Source organism: Schistocerca gregaria, chromosome 6 (assembly GCF_023897955.1).
Source record: "Schistocerca gregaria isolate iqSchGreg1 chromosome 6, iqSchGreg1.2, whole genome shotgun sequence".
NCBI classification, from domain to species: domain Eukaryota; kingdom Metazoa; phylum Arthropoda; class Insecta; order Orthoptera; family Acrididae; genus Schistocerca; species Schistocerca gregaria.
In genome coordinates this window covers 268,129,186-268,142,040 of record NC_064925.1, presented here as the reverse complement: position 1 = coordinate 268,142,040, position 12,855 = coordinate 268,129,186, and the positions used below count along the sequence as shown (strand labels likewise).

The following is a 12,855-nucleotide window of genomic DNA, read 5'->3' as shown; positions in this document are numbered from 1 at the left end:
AAAATGAGAGTGGCCTGCGCTTTTTTCGAATCGGTAGGAATATTTCGTTCCTTCAGCACTTCACTGATTCTAAGAAAAGAGTCCGGTCTCGCGATCGCGTTCTCGCTTCCCGAGCACGGGGTCCCGGGTTCTATTCCCGGCGGAGTCAGGGATTTTCACGTGCCTCGAGATGACTGGGTGTTTGTGTTGTCCTCATCATTTCATCATTCATTCAAGTGACAAGAGTGGGCTGAGAAAAGATTGGGAATTTGTACGGGCGCTGATAACCGCGCAGTTGAGCGCCCCACAAACCAAACATCATGATCATCTAAGAAAAGAGGAAGATCTTTAGCATATTCTGTATACAGTCGTAATGATATACTACCATATACGTGTTTTGCAAACATTTGCCAACTTCGGAAATTGCCTCTTACATATAGTGGTAATATCATATGTTTATGTTTACTGATGGCTGAAATCGTACTTAATGGCATTGAAGTTTTTTGCGGTGGCGTCCTTACATGAAATTTTTCCTGTGTTCAGACTCCGTCAAACACAGAGAAAATTTTATACAAATTGTTCAGAAGTTCACAGACACCTTTATTGTTAGGAACTCTTCGTCTAACTGGAGACAGAAACCCGCAGGTAGATAAGATTGTGTCGGATTCGTAGGATATTGATTTGTACGTTATGGGCAAGACACACTGTCCAGAGAACAGCGGTAGTTACATCTGACGCCATAAGGCGATACAGAAAGGCATTGACGCCTCCTACTCAAAGCGTTATTACAGATTCCTGATGCTAGGGAACACGGCAGCATTCAACGCAGAGTAAAACAGCCAGCGGGAGCACGCTTGCGAAAGTTGGCGTGCCGCGGGAGCGCAGCTGAGGTCGGGCTGGTCTGCGAGATAACGCCACGCTGCGCCAGGCCACATGTTTGCGTCGTCGCTGTCAAGCATTTCGACCGCCTGGCAACAACTGTCTTTCTCTGGGCCTCAAAGCGCTCGCTGCAGCACCCGGTAATCGCTGCTGGCGGTACAATATTTCCCCACCCACACTGACGGGAAAAAAATCGTAACACGAAAACATGAAATTTCTGGAATACGTTTGTCCAGGTCACGGCTGGCCTACCGGGACCATTCGACCGCCGCGTCATCCTCAGGGGAGGATGCGGATAGGAGGGGCGTGGGGTCAGCACACCGCTCTCCCGGTCGTTTTGATGGTATTCTTGACCGAAGTCGCTACTATTCGGTCGAGTAGCTCCTCAGTTGGCATCACGAGGCTGAGTGCACCCCAAAAAATGGCGGCCCGGATGGTCATCCATCCAAGTGCCAACCACGCCCGACAGCGCTTAACTTCGGTGATCCCACGGGAACCGGTGTATCCACTGCGGTAAGGCCGTTGCCAGATAACATATGTAAGAGATTTAAATTGCAAGGTCACTGATTAATGTAAGTGTGAGATAATCCATTGAAAATTTTAAATGCTGATACATTAATAACAGGTGTAACCGCCGTATTGTTGAATGCAAGCATGCAAACGTGTGCGAGTCGTGTTGTACAGGCGCTGGATATCGGTTTGTGGCATGAAGTTCCGTGTCTGTTGCACTCGGTCGGGCAGTAGAGGGACGGTTAATGCTGGTTATGGATGGCGATGGAGTTGTCGTCAGATGATGCCTCTTATGTGCTCGATTGGGGACAGGTCTGATGATCGAGCAGGCCAAGGCAACATGTAGGCACTCTGTGGAGCAGCGGTATGTGGGCGATCGTTATCCTGTTGGAGAATACAACCTGGAGTGCTGTTCATGAATGGCAGCACAACAGGTCGAATCACCAGACTGGCGTACAAATTTGTAATCTGGATACTTGGTATAACCACGATAGTGTTCCTGATGTCATATGAAACCACATCCCAGACCATAATTACAGGTGTAGGCCCATCGTGTCTAGCACTCTGACTGGTTGCAGACCCTCAACTCGGTTCCTTCTAACCATCACGGGCACCGAAGCGAACCAGCTTTCTCCAGGAAACACAACAGACCGCCACCCTGCCCTCCAATGAGCTCTCGCTTGACACAACTGAGGTTGCAAATGACTGTTTTTTGGAGTCAGTGGAGTGCACTCTGTAGGGATGTCTCGCTATTTTTAACAGTTCATTGTGTCGCTGCGCTGCCAGCTGCTACTCAGATTGCTGCTGCAGATGAAGTACGATGCACGACAGCCATACACCGAACACAGTGGTCTTCCCTCTCGGTAGAGTCCGTCCTTCTTGTGACAGCCGCTGCCAGCAATCATGTACACCGGCTACAATCCTGCCAAGTCTTTCTGCAGTATCGCAAAAGAAACATCGAGCTTCTCGTAGTCCTGTGACACGACCTCGTTCAAAGTTACTGAGGTTATGGTCATAGCGCCTTTGTCACCTTAAAGGCATTCTTGAGTAACATCAACTCACCACTTCCAATCTCACAGGTAACTAACGGTCACGACCGTTAAGCGTGTATTTAAACAAATCTCATTTTCATCCTCGTTACTGGCGCTACTGTAATGTGACTGGCACGAAATTTGAGTAGACATCATCTTTCAGAAGTAGAAACACGCCTACAGACTTTCGTTTATGCGGCACAACTCCTTCCTGATGTTGCGATTTTTTTTCAGTCAGTGTAGATTCTTTGGAATAGAAAATGCAATATCCTCGTTATAAGGTTGTCTGTGAGAAGGTAGATCTGGTAAGTCGAAATTTGGTTTATACAGAACTCTTAATTTTTCTATGCAATGCAGGTGGACACAAGGAGCCAACAAACTGTCTTTTTATAGTTCTACCTGGATAATACGAAAAACACTTACATTGTCTCTTCAGTTTCTTAATTAAAAGAGGAATGCGTGACCTCGAATGCTCAGAGCCGTACGAAAACATGCGTAGAATATAAAGAAGCGATAGCCCTACATCTGACACTAGGCGAAGCAAAAAAGCAGTGTTTAATGGAAAAAACTGCAAAATCGCGCGTCTTATCACGATAGACATTTGGGTGATCACCTATTCAGCGGCTAAGAGAGTAACTGGTAACACGAAGAAACTGGGAATCGATATAATAGGACCAAAAAGAAAATACCGAAGACAGCAAAACATTGCCTTACTCTTGAGGTGCGCTTTTACAGGCAATACAGGCTCCACATGAGATGGATCGTTGATTTTGTAACACTGCAATCTGAAAAATCGCAAGTAAAAGCCTACGTTGACAATACGCTTGGCAAAAGGAAGGTTATAACAACGAAATACTATTATCATCGTTAGAAAATGTAATTGGTGCGCTGTTGATATGGGACTGATTGAATGTGGAAGTGATGTTGAGTTTGAAAAAGTGTATAGAAATTGTTCTGTTCAATTTTGCTTCGACGGCTTCATTCAAATCCCATAGCTGAACTTTGAAGACTGAATAGCTGTTGTGCATTATTAGGTCAGTAAAGTAATTTTTGTTGAAATAGTGTAGTTATTTTAAACAGAGGGAAATGTAACATTAAGTCACGAGGCTGAAATACGTATTTTTTTATCTTATTATATCCGTATTTTGGCTGTTTGCTTTATCAAAGTTCCTCAAAGTTTCCGCTGTTTTGCATGCCAGTGGCCTGTATCACTGTTTTTCGGATGAGATGTTTATATTGTAAGCACCTTTTCGTGCTGCTCATAACGTTCGAGCCGGCCGCGGTGGCCTAGCGGTTCTAGGCGCTACAGTCTGGAACGGCGCGATCGCTACGACCGCAGGTTCGAATCCTGCCTCGGGCATAGATGTGTGTGATGTTACTAGGTTAAAGTAGTTCTAAGTTCTAGGGGACTGATGACCTCAGATGTTAAGTCCCATAGTGCTCAGAGCCATTTGAACCATAACGTTCGAGGTTACACATTTCCAATGTTTGTGTTGGCCGTTTTTATAAAGCGCTTTCATATGTTCTCATGTTTCCGATTTATTTTTCGCCAATGTTGCCGTTACTCTTCTCATAATGTTTTGCCCTTGTATTCTCTCACACATTTTTATTTTTATTTATTAGTTTTTTCGATTTTTAAAGTACAATCTATTATACTCGTAAAACCGTGTTGCAAAGCTTTCACAAAGACATTTTGTTATAAAAGACAAACGCAAGCTGCTGAATTTTTTCTCATATTTTTATGTTTTACAACTGGTTTCGACGAAGGTTATCATCTGGGAAAACTTTACAAAAAGTTTCTGTTGAATTTTAAAATGTAATTCAGGATTATTTATCACTCTGTATGTATGTGCCACTGGCGTCAAATTTGGAACTCGTACTTGAACTGTTTTCCAAACCCGACGATGTCGTGGCGTACGCCATGTCCACATAAATGAACAGTGGTCAATAAACGTGGATTACACTTTAAAACTGTGGACGTGTGATACTCAAGATAAAAAATTTAAAAGTAATGCCAGATGATGACTTCAAGGTTGAAACCAATTGTAGAACAATAAAAACAAATAAAAATATCAGCAGCTTGTGTTGGTTTATTACAATAAATGTGTAAAACATGAACATCACTCACGTGTTAGACCTTAGGCCTCTTCCGACTCGCTGACTACTGGCTAAAAGGCAGTAGGATGAGCGAATTATGTTCGTGGGGAATGTGATCAAAATGCTGCCAATCCCTTCATCCGTTATGCCAGCATTCTGATGATGCCGCTGGTTCTTTATTCAAGCATTTTTCATCTGGTCTCACGCGGCAGAGTGGGCTCAACTCCAGACCTCGCTACCTTAGAAAAAAAAGTCCGAGGACGTACCAGGAATCGAACCCAGGTCCGTCCAGGCGGAAGGCAGCTGCACTAACCATTTGGCTACGGATATTTTGTTATTTCCGATTCTTGAGCTTACTATCTTTCCACTGGACATCTTATACCTGTGAGCTAAGCTCTTGTTGAATTCTTTTCCATTACCTGTTCGTTAATCTACTCTCATAAAACCTGTAAAGATACACAAAAAATAATTCCTGACGTTTATATTACATTCAGTATGTTTCACGTGATTCGTAATATTTCACATCACTTCCCACTTTAAAAAAGGTCTCTATATCGTTACAGGTATTATTCTTATACTTCTTGTTTTTCAGTGTCTGTGTTAGATTCAACTAAGAGCTCTCGCATTTGGACATTTTAATTTTACGCGTGGAGTTGGATATTTAAACTTTGCCGTATGTCCTTTCTATTCAATGATTTTATTTTATAAGTACATCAATAGATGTTTTAACTTTTCAAATTTCTGCAGTTTATATTGATTTGGTTTAGCACCCCTCTGTCGCTTTCGTGAAAACTCCGATGTGAGGTTTATATTCCGTATTTCTTTACTTAACTTCCTACCCCGAATTTTATGTATGTGTCATAAAATCATTCACAAAATATTGAATGTTTCCTGACATGTCATTCTATTTCCTCGACTAAATCTAGATAGTAGTTGCTGCATTGAATGGCCGAGATATTCCTCCCATAAATTGAAAGTTTGCATGTTGCACTTGCCAAGATATCAAAAGTTAACTACTTGTAATGTTAATGTGGCAGTGGTTTGTCCAAGGTTTTCATCTAATTAACTCAGCTAAACGCTAGCTTGAAGTTGACAACACGCTCTGTTTATAGGTGCACACGGAAGTGTTAATGCCACAGGTACGTATCCAGCAACGGAACAATTCTTATTGTGAGAATATCGGGCATCCCTTACCAAACTAAGTGAAGTGTTAGTGTTATTGTTATTTTTGTGGTCTTTAGTCCGAAGACTGGTTTCATGTAGCTTTCCATGCTGCTGTGTCTTGTGTAAAGCTATTTCATTCCTGCACCCTACATACTTCTGAACCTGCCTACTGTGTTCATCTTTTGGTTTCCTCTACTTTTCTGTCCGCACTTCATTCCTCGAATGATTTGATGATTCCTTGATGTCGCACACTGTGGCCTATCAACTGATCCCTTCTTTTAAAGAAGTTAATCACACATTTTTCTTCCCAGTTTTAACTTCATTAGTTACATGGTCTACTCATCTAATCTTCAGCGCTCTCCTCCTGCACCACATTTCAAAAGCTTTTATTCTCTTCTTGTTTGGAATGTTAATCGTCCACATTTCACTTCCATAAAAGGCTACACTCCATAAAAATACCTCCAGAAAAGAGTTCCCGACACTGCAGTGTATATTCGATGTTTACATTTTTCTCGTCTTCAGAAATGGGTTTCTTGGCGCTAACGATCATCAGTTGTTTTACTGCGCAAATAACAAAACTCATCTTCTAGTTTTGGTGTCTCGTTTCCTTATCTACTCCCTCAGCATCGCCTGATTTAATAGGACTACGTTCCGTTACCCTTGTTTTGCTTTTGATGATGTCCTCCTCTCAAGACAAAGTCCATTCCATTCAGCAGCTCTTCAGAGCCTTTTGATGAAAGATGTACGATGTCGTGGGCAAACCGTAAGGTTTTTATTTCTTTACCCTGAACTGCAGTTCTTTCTCCAAGTTTTTCTTTGATTTCCTTTACTGCTTGCTCACTGTTCAGATTTAATAACATCAGGGATAGGACACAAGCCTGTCTCACTCCCTTCCATACCACGTTTCACTTGCGTGCCTCTCGACTCTTGTAACTGCCGTCTTGTTGACGTATAAGTTGTAAATATCTTTTCCGCCCTGTGTTTTACCCCTTTCGTAATCAAAAACCCTCTGTACTCGACACTGCTACTCAGGCACATCAAACCAACATCGACAGTAGTCGCATCAATGATCTAAAGCGAAAGTTGGTGTGAACGCCCCCCTCTTCTCAGATAAGCTGTCTCTTGTCACCTGTTCCACAAACCAACAGTGTTGTCTGAACAACATGGTGCCAAAGAAAACAGAAAAAGCCTTGGCACCTAAACATTGGACCTGAGAAGACTCAGAGCAAAGTAAATCCATCTTTGACACTGTGAACTCACAGTGGGTCCATTTCCCAGTGATTATCTTTGTATCACAGAACGGAGTGTGTATATATATATATACGGTGAATAATTTTTCTAGAAACAAAGTATTGTGCTTACATGGAATTTGATTTTAGTCTCCTTCAAGGTACTTGTCTAACAGTACAGTTGTTCCAATGCCGATTCCACGACAGTGAGTATTTCTGGAAGGTTTCTTGTGGAAGGTTGTTCAGCGGCCCTGTCGTCACCTCCTCAAAGTCAGGAATGGTGTCAAAACGTTTTCTTGTACCCGGTGATAATTTTTAGGAAGAGCCAGAAGTGGAATGGTGTTAAATCTGCTGCGTAAGACGGATGCGGACAGACAGGAACACTTTTTCCGGCCAGAAACCCACGAATCAAAAGCGAAGTGTGGTACGGCGTTTTGTCGTGATGACGAAGGAAGCCATTGTTCCACTTTTCTGAGCTCTTTGTTCGTGCATTGTTTCGCAAACGCTGCAGACGCTCTCGTGAAATTCGGCGTTTACAGTTGTTCGCTTTGGAACGAAATCTGATCACACTCTGCCCTTAATATCGGAAAAAATGAGCGTGAATTTGTATTCGATTTTGACTGACGTGCCTTGGTGGGGGGCGGGATTCACTGATTTTCCGTTGGGAGCTCTGAATTTTCGTTCCAGGGTCATACCCTTAAACCCAAGTTTCATTTCCAGTCACAACTTTGGTCATGATCTCAATGAAGACGCTCTTTGAACTCCGTGAAAAATGAATAAATATTTTCCTTGTTTTCATAACTAAGAAGTTTTTGAACAATTTTTTCACTCACTCGCCTCATTTGCAAATATAGGTTTGGCTAAATTCTTCAATAAGCTCTCGAATAGTTACTCGCCTATTGAAACGAACAATTTCTGCCAATTCTTGCATATTTTCTTCTGGTTTTGAGGTCAATGAACGTCCCAAACTTAGCTCTTCTTCTACTGACTCATTTCCAATTTTAAATCTTTCATACCACTTGTGAACACTCTTCAGAGTTACATCATTATCGCCATACACCAGTTTCAACATTTCATGAAATCAGTCTGACACATTGTTATGATGTGTTGAAGTCGAAACGTGTATACAGTGAAGAAACAATCAAGCTGGAGTATTAAATTGTCCATTATCAACCAGTTATGCACAACAAAAATATCAAGCGATAATAATTTTAAGTTGAATTGCCTAAAAATGTAAAAGAGCTTGCAAAACCTAACTTATTAAAATGGGTTTTGAAAAGCACGTATTAAGTAAATGAATGAACAATACAGCACTATCTCTTTACATTATTAACTTTGTTGCAAAACAGTAAGTGACTAGGGAGAAACTGGATGAAGTTGCGCTGTTTTAAATAGACTGGCCTTGTATTCTGGAGGATGGAGAAAGCGATCTCCATCCAGATTTTCCGTGGTTTCCCGAAATCACTTCAGGCAAATGTCGTAAAAGTTCCCACAGTAAGCCCATGGTCATTTATCTGTCTAATTCTTGTCCAGCTAGACCTGTTTATACACGCCTACATAGATAGTCAATTTTTTCTTCTGAAACTGTAAGTTTTTAGGTGCTGCCACAGGAGAACACGAAGGTTAAATGGGTAGATTACGTAACTAATATGGAGGTACTGAACAGAATTGGAGAGAGAAGAAATTTTTGGCACACCGTGGCTAGAACAAGGGATCGGTTGTTCTCATACATTCTGAGACATCAAGGAATGATAAATTTAGCATAGGAGTGAAGTGTGCAAGGAGGCTTAATTAAAAAGAAAAGACTAATATTAATGAATAATTGCAATAATTTTACTAGATGTGTGACCGGTTACGAAGTCTCGTAACCGGTTGGCCCTGACTACTATTAGCACGCAATCTGACTGCATAAAATAAAAATAAAGAATGACAAGGAATTTCCATTAACACAATTGATTAATTAAGTCCCCTGCAACTATAAAAACTACGAAAGAACAAAGCACAAGTGTAACTGTTCTGTGTGTGGTAGTGTGACTCAACGTACATGTATCTGGCCCGGTTCTTTCTCAATACGACAAAATATTTTAAACACCATTTACAATGAACTAATTGAAAAAACAGAAATACTATAATTGCACATAGAAGCCAGAATTACAAGTCTAATAAATCAACACGAGCCAGGTGCTTTGTTGACTGTGCCTGTGAGCAAGAGGGATTGTTATTAAAGAAGACTGTAATACCTTTTTACCTCATTATATATTGACGAAAATATTCCATTATACCAGGATCATAAATCAAAAGCCCATCTCCTTTCTCAAATATATTCTGACAATTGCATCTTTTTCCATCTGTACAGTACACCAACCGAACAGTACAACATTTCAGTCAACACTCAGATCGTCTACTCTCTCGCCTAACAGAACAACGACTGCTTTCGACATCCTCTGAACTAATACTGCGCTCAGTGGAGGCGGCGCAATAATAATCTTGCGGCGCAATCTCTGGCGCTGTGACTCATTGTAGCCACCTTTCAAGGGCGTGGGGCGGGGGTGATAATCGTAGGAGGAGACTAAGCAGATTCAGAAGGATACAAGTTGTTATTCGAAGACCAACAAGCTTGCACAGGATAAAGTACCATGGAAGGGTGCATCAGACCAGTCTTCGGACTGAAAACAACAACAACAACAAAACTGTAATACCATAACATGTCCATTATCTCTGTAAAACAGATCCACGGATGATTAAAACTATTGTTGCTGCTACTACTATTACTACTACTACGATATCGTCTGTTACAAATCAGGTTCTAAGATAAAGTGACTTAAATGATGGGCTCCGCAAAATTTGCTGTTCCCCAGCGTAATGTCCGTGGTGACACAGAATGCCTCCTGTTCTCCTTTACAGGGCAGGCCAGCCTCGTTCTGGCCGTCCTCGCCCTTGGTTTGTGCAAGGACGCCCACCGCCTTGTCGCCTACTAGCGGCGTCACTATTAGCCGTCCACTCTCGATAAGCTCTGCTGATGACAGCTCACGGACATCTAACAGGTCGCGCCGTTTCTGCCACACTCGTTCCCCAAACATCACACACTGCCCTTTATATTTAAAAGAAAAAAGAAAATGGTCGCTCATATGTTAGCTAATTCCTGTTCACCTAGAGAAGAACCAGAGGGCATGTACACTTGGATATTTTGGAACGCCTGAGGAGTCGAGAGCCAAGGTGGAGGGGTAGAAGAAGGCGCTCATACGACAGCAAGGCTGGCCTGCACTAAGTTTTTATGCGAATGTCGGACAGTTCCGGGACGAGCACATGCCGTGTCGATCGATTACTCTCAATCCGACACAGACAAAAGCTTTTACACATGCCCGTCTCACTCATTGGGTATCTCATCGTGTGATTTCATTTTTAAGAGATCGTCAAGAGTTGGGAGGGTTCATTACGAGAGTCGTCGAGAACTTAGTGGTCTAATGCTTGTTGAGTTCTACGCTGTATTAATCAGCCTGAGATAGAGTGCAAGCACTCCTTTGCCTGAAATTATCTGGTTCTTTTCATACCAGTCATTTTTCTTGGGTCAGCCCTCATCGCCTTATTCAAGTTTTCGCTTTTGATTTTCAGTCTAGAAATTATGCCTGATGGTAATAACATTCATTGGAAGTCAGAACCATCTTCTATTCACAAAGACCACAGGTTTTGCTGGCAAAAACATCCATCAACTGTTCCCACCAAGCCTGATACGAAAGCACTGCTCAACTTAGATTTTGACATCAGTTTTTGTAAAAAGCCATTTGAGGCAGTTGCACTATCTCAGTCAAACCATGACGTCTAAATACCTTGATTCAGATAAAAATGCATCGACAACGTTCGAAGTTCTTCGCCGTGAATTCTCCAGTTTCAAATTTTTACTGTACTAATCAAATGCAATCATTTGATATACATAGGAGCAACATGCTATTCAGTTTCTATGTAAGGTTGTTTTGTACGCTTTTAGCCCTTCTGTCATCGGGTCAACAAAGTGCAAGTCGACATTTTACGAACACAGTTTTTAAACGAACAGAACTGACAATCTGCGAAGGTCTCTGATTTTTGTTTTTATTCGCTGATACTTCCATAAAATTGCGCTCCAGCGTAATTTGCAACAATAGAAAAGATAATCTGAATTAGAAGATTTTTATGATTATAACGTATAACTTTGCGGTTGCCGCAACAATGATGTCATTTTTCTAAGTTACAAAAGAAGATGCCTCAGTGGACACGATGTGGAGATTGACACATAGTGGCTAGTCTGACAAACGTGTCATTTTAGATAGCAAAGATTTTTTGTCTCGAAAAATGTGTTGTCACCACTGGCGGCAACCATACTTGAGAGATTAAGATATATGGTTTTGTTCGCGTTGGAAATTAAGGATAAACAAATATGCTCCAAAGATTTTCCTCGTTACTCAAACAGTTTCATCGTCTCAGAAATAAAAAGAAGCCATGGACGAAACCACAAGTTAGCATAGTATTCCACATCAGATGTGCTCGGTAGGGAATACCAAAATGAGAGCAGCGGCTGGAAGTCTTACAATCTTGCACATGAGACATCAATAATTAGTAACCACAGAGTATCACCTCATGTATCAACGTTAGTAACACAAAAACTTTATCGGTGCAAATAAAACATCTACCCAGAAACTATTTTCGCAAGGAAAGTCACTCTCGCTCTTAGACGACAGTGTGCACGGAGTGAACTTCTCACCATACCTTTTTACGTCGATGGCAGTGTAGCCTCCAATCCAAAATGATTTCTCCATTACAACCCGGAAACAGCCTTCTAATGGCTGTGCAGTGTCATGAGTGGAGTCGATTGCGATGAAAAAGGGGAAAACACTGTTTAAATGCGTAAAGCTAGGTGCCAAATACGTAATAGCAGATCTAAAAAAAAGTTTTGTTGGCTTCTTCGGATAACCGGCCCCATTGTGTAGCCTCTGGAGCGAAGAGCCCTACCGTAGGAACCCCTGAGTAATCGGCCACCCTGGCTGACTCGTTCATATTGCGGGTTGTGTGCATTGTAGGTGTGGTTGGTTTTGCTGCTGAAGACGTACTTTTTTTCGTACTACATCTCTCCTTTTCGCTGTTAATTGGCTTAAACTTTATCGTAAGTAAAGATAGCGGTAGAGAAAGTAATGAAATGTCCTCTTAAACGACATACGAGCTGGGGCGTTATCTGTGATTCTCTCTCTCTCTCTCTCTCTCTCTCTCTCTCTCTCTCTCTCTCTCTCTCTCTCTCTTTCTTGGCTGTCGGTTTTGTCATAATCTACGAGGAAGGTCAGTGCTGCAGTTAGTCTCTCTTTTTTGTGGTCTTCCGTTAGGATTTTGGGAACCCATCTCGCACAAAATTTGTGGCAGCCAAGCTTCTCCGGCACAGTTTAATGCACCAAACTGGATGAAGTTTTGGGATACAGTCGTGAAGTTTTCGTATCGTGAAACGACGATTTTCACGAAGTTTCATCACGAGTTCGTCAGTCACAAGGCTGAACGTACCCCTGCGGTCCGAATCATTGGTACGGTCATTTTTAAAATCCGTGCCCCATTGCCTAAGTCGGCTTTCTGTCAATATTCCTTTTCCGTAGACATCACAAAGGTTGCGTTACGTTTCAATTTATTTGAAGTTTTTGGTCATCAGAAACCTAATCACAGATCGCGCCTCACAAGTGACGGGATTTTCTATGGAAGCACACATTTTAGCACGTTACAGAAAGCAAAGTAGCATAGACACAGACCACACGCTACCACCGCTGGATACGTATTTACTATAGGAAAGTTATGGCACCTAAGTGGCCGGTGTAGCAAGCTTGCCCACCGCCGCGATATACCAAACCGTTTTTTTCTTTCTGGATAGCTCTCGTTATTTGTGTGGTGAGTGGATTAGAACGACATCGGTATACTGTGTCTAGAGAGGAGCTGTAAGAGTTTTGGTTCATTTAACG

The 12,855-nt window shown here is 42.0% G+C and overlaps 1 protein-coding gene across 7 annotated transcripts in view; it reads left to right on the top strand.

The window, feature by feature from the left end:
- LOC126278330 (proton-coupled amino acid transporter-like protein pathetic) overlaps window positions 1–12,855 on the top strand; it is a 238,088-nt gene that overhangs the window by 147,827 nt on the left and 77,406 nt on the right. The window contains exon 1 of one of the 7 annotated variants that reach the window (XM_049978359.1): window positions 1,297–1,371. The exons of the other annotated variants lie outside the window; for them this stretch is intronic. The gene's annotated coding sequence lies outside the window, so the exon portion shown is untranslated. Of the gene's footprint in view, window positions 1–1,296; window positions 1,372–12,855 lie in introns of those variants that run through there. 7 annotated transcript variants of the gene reach the window in all.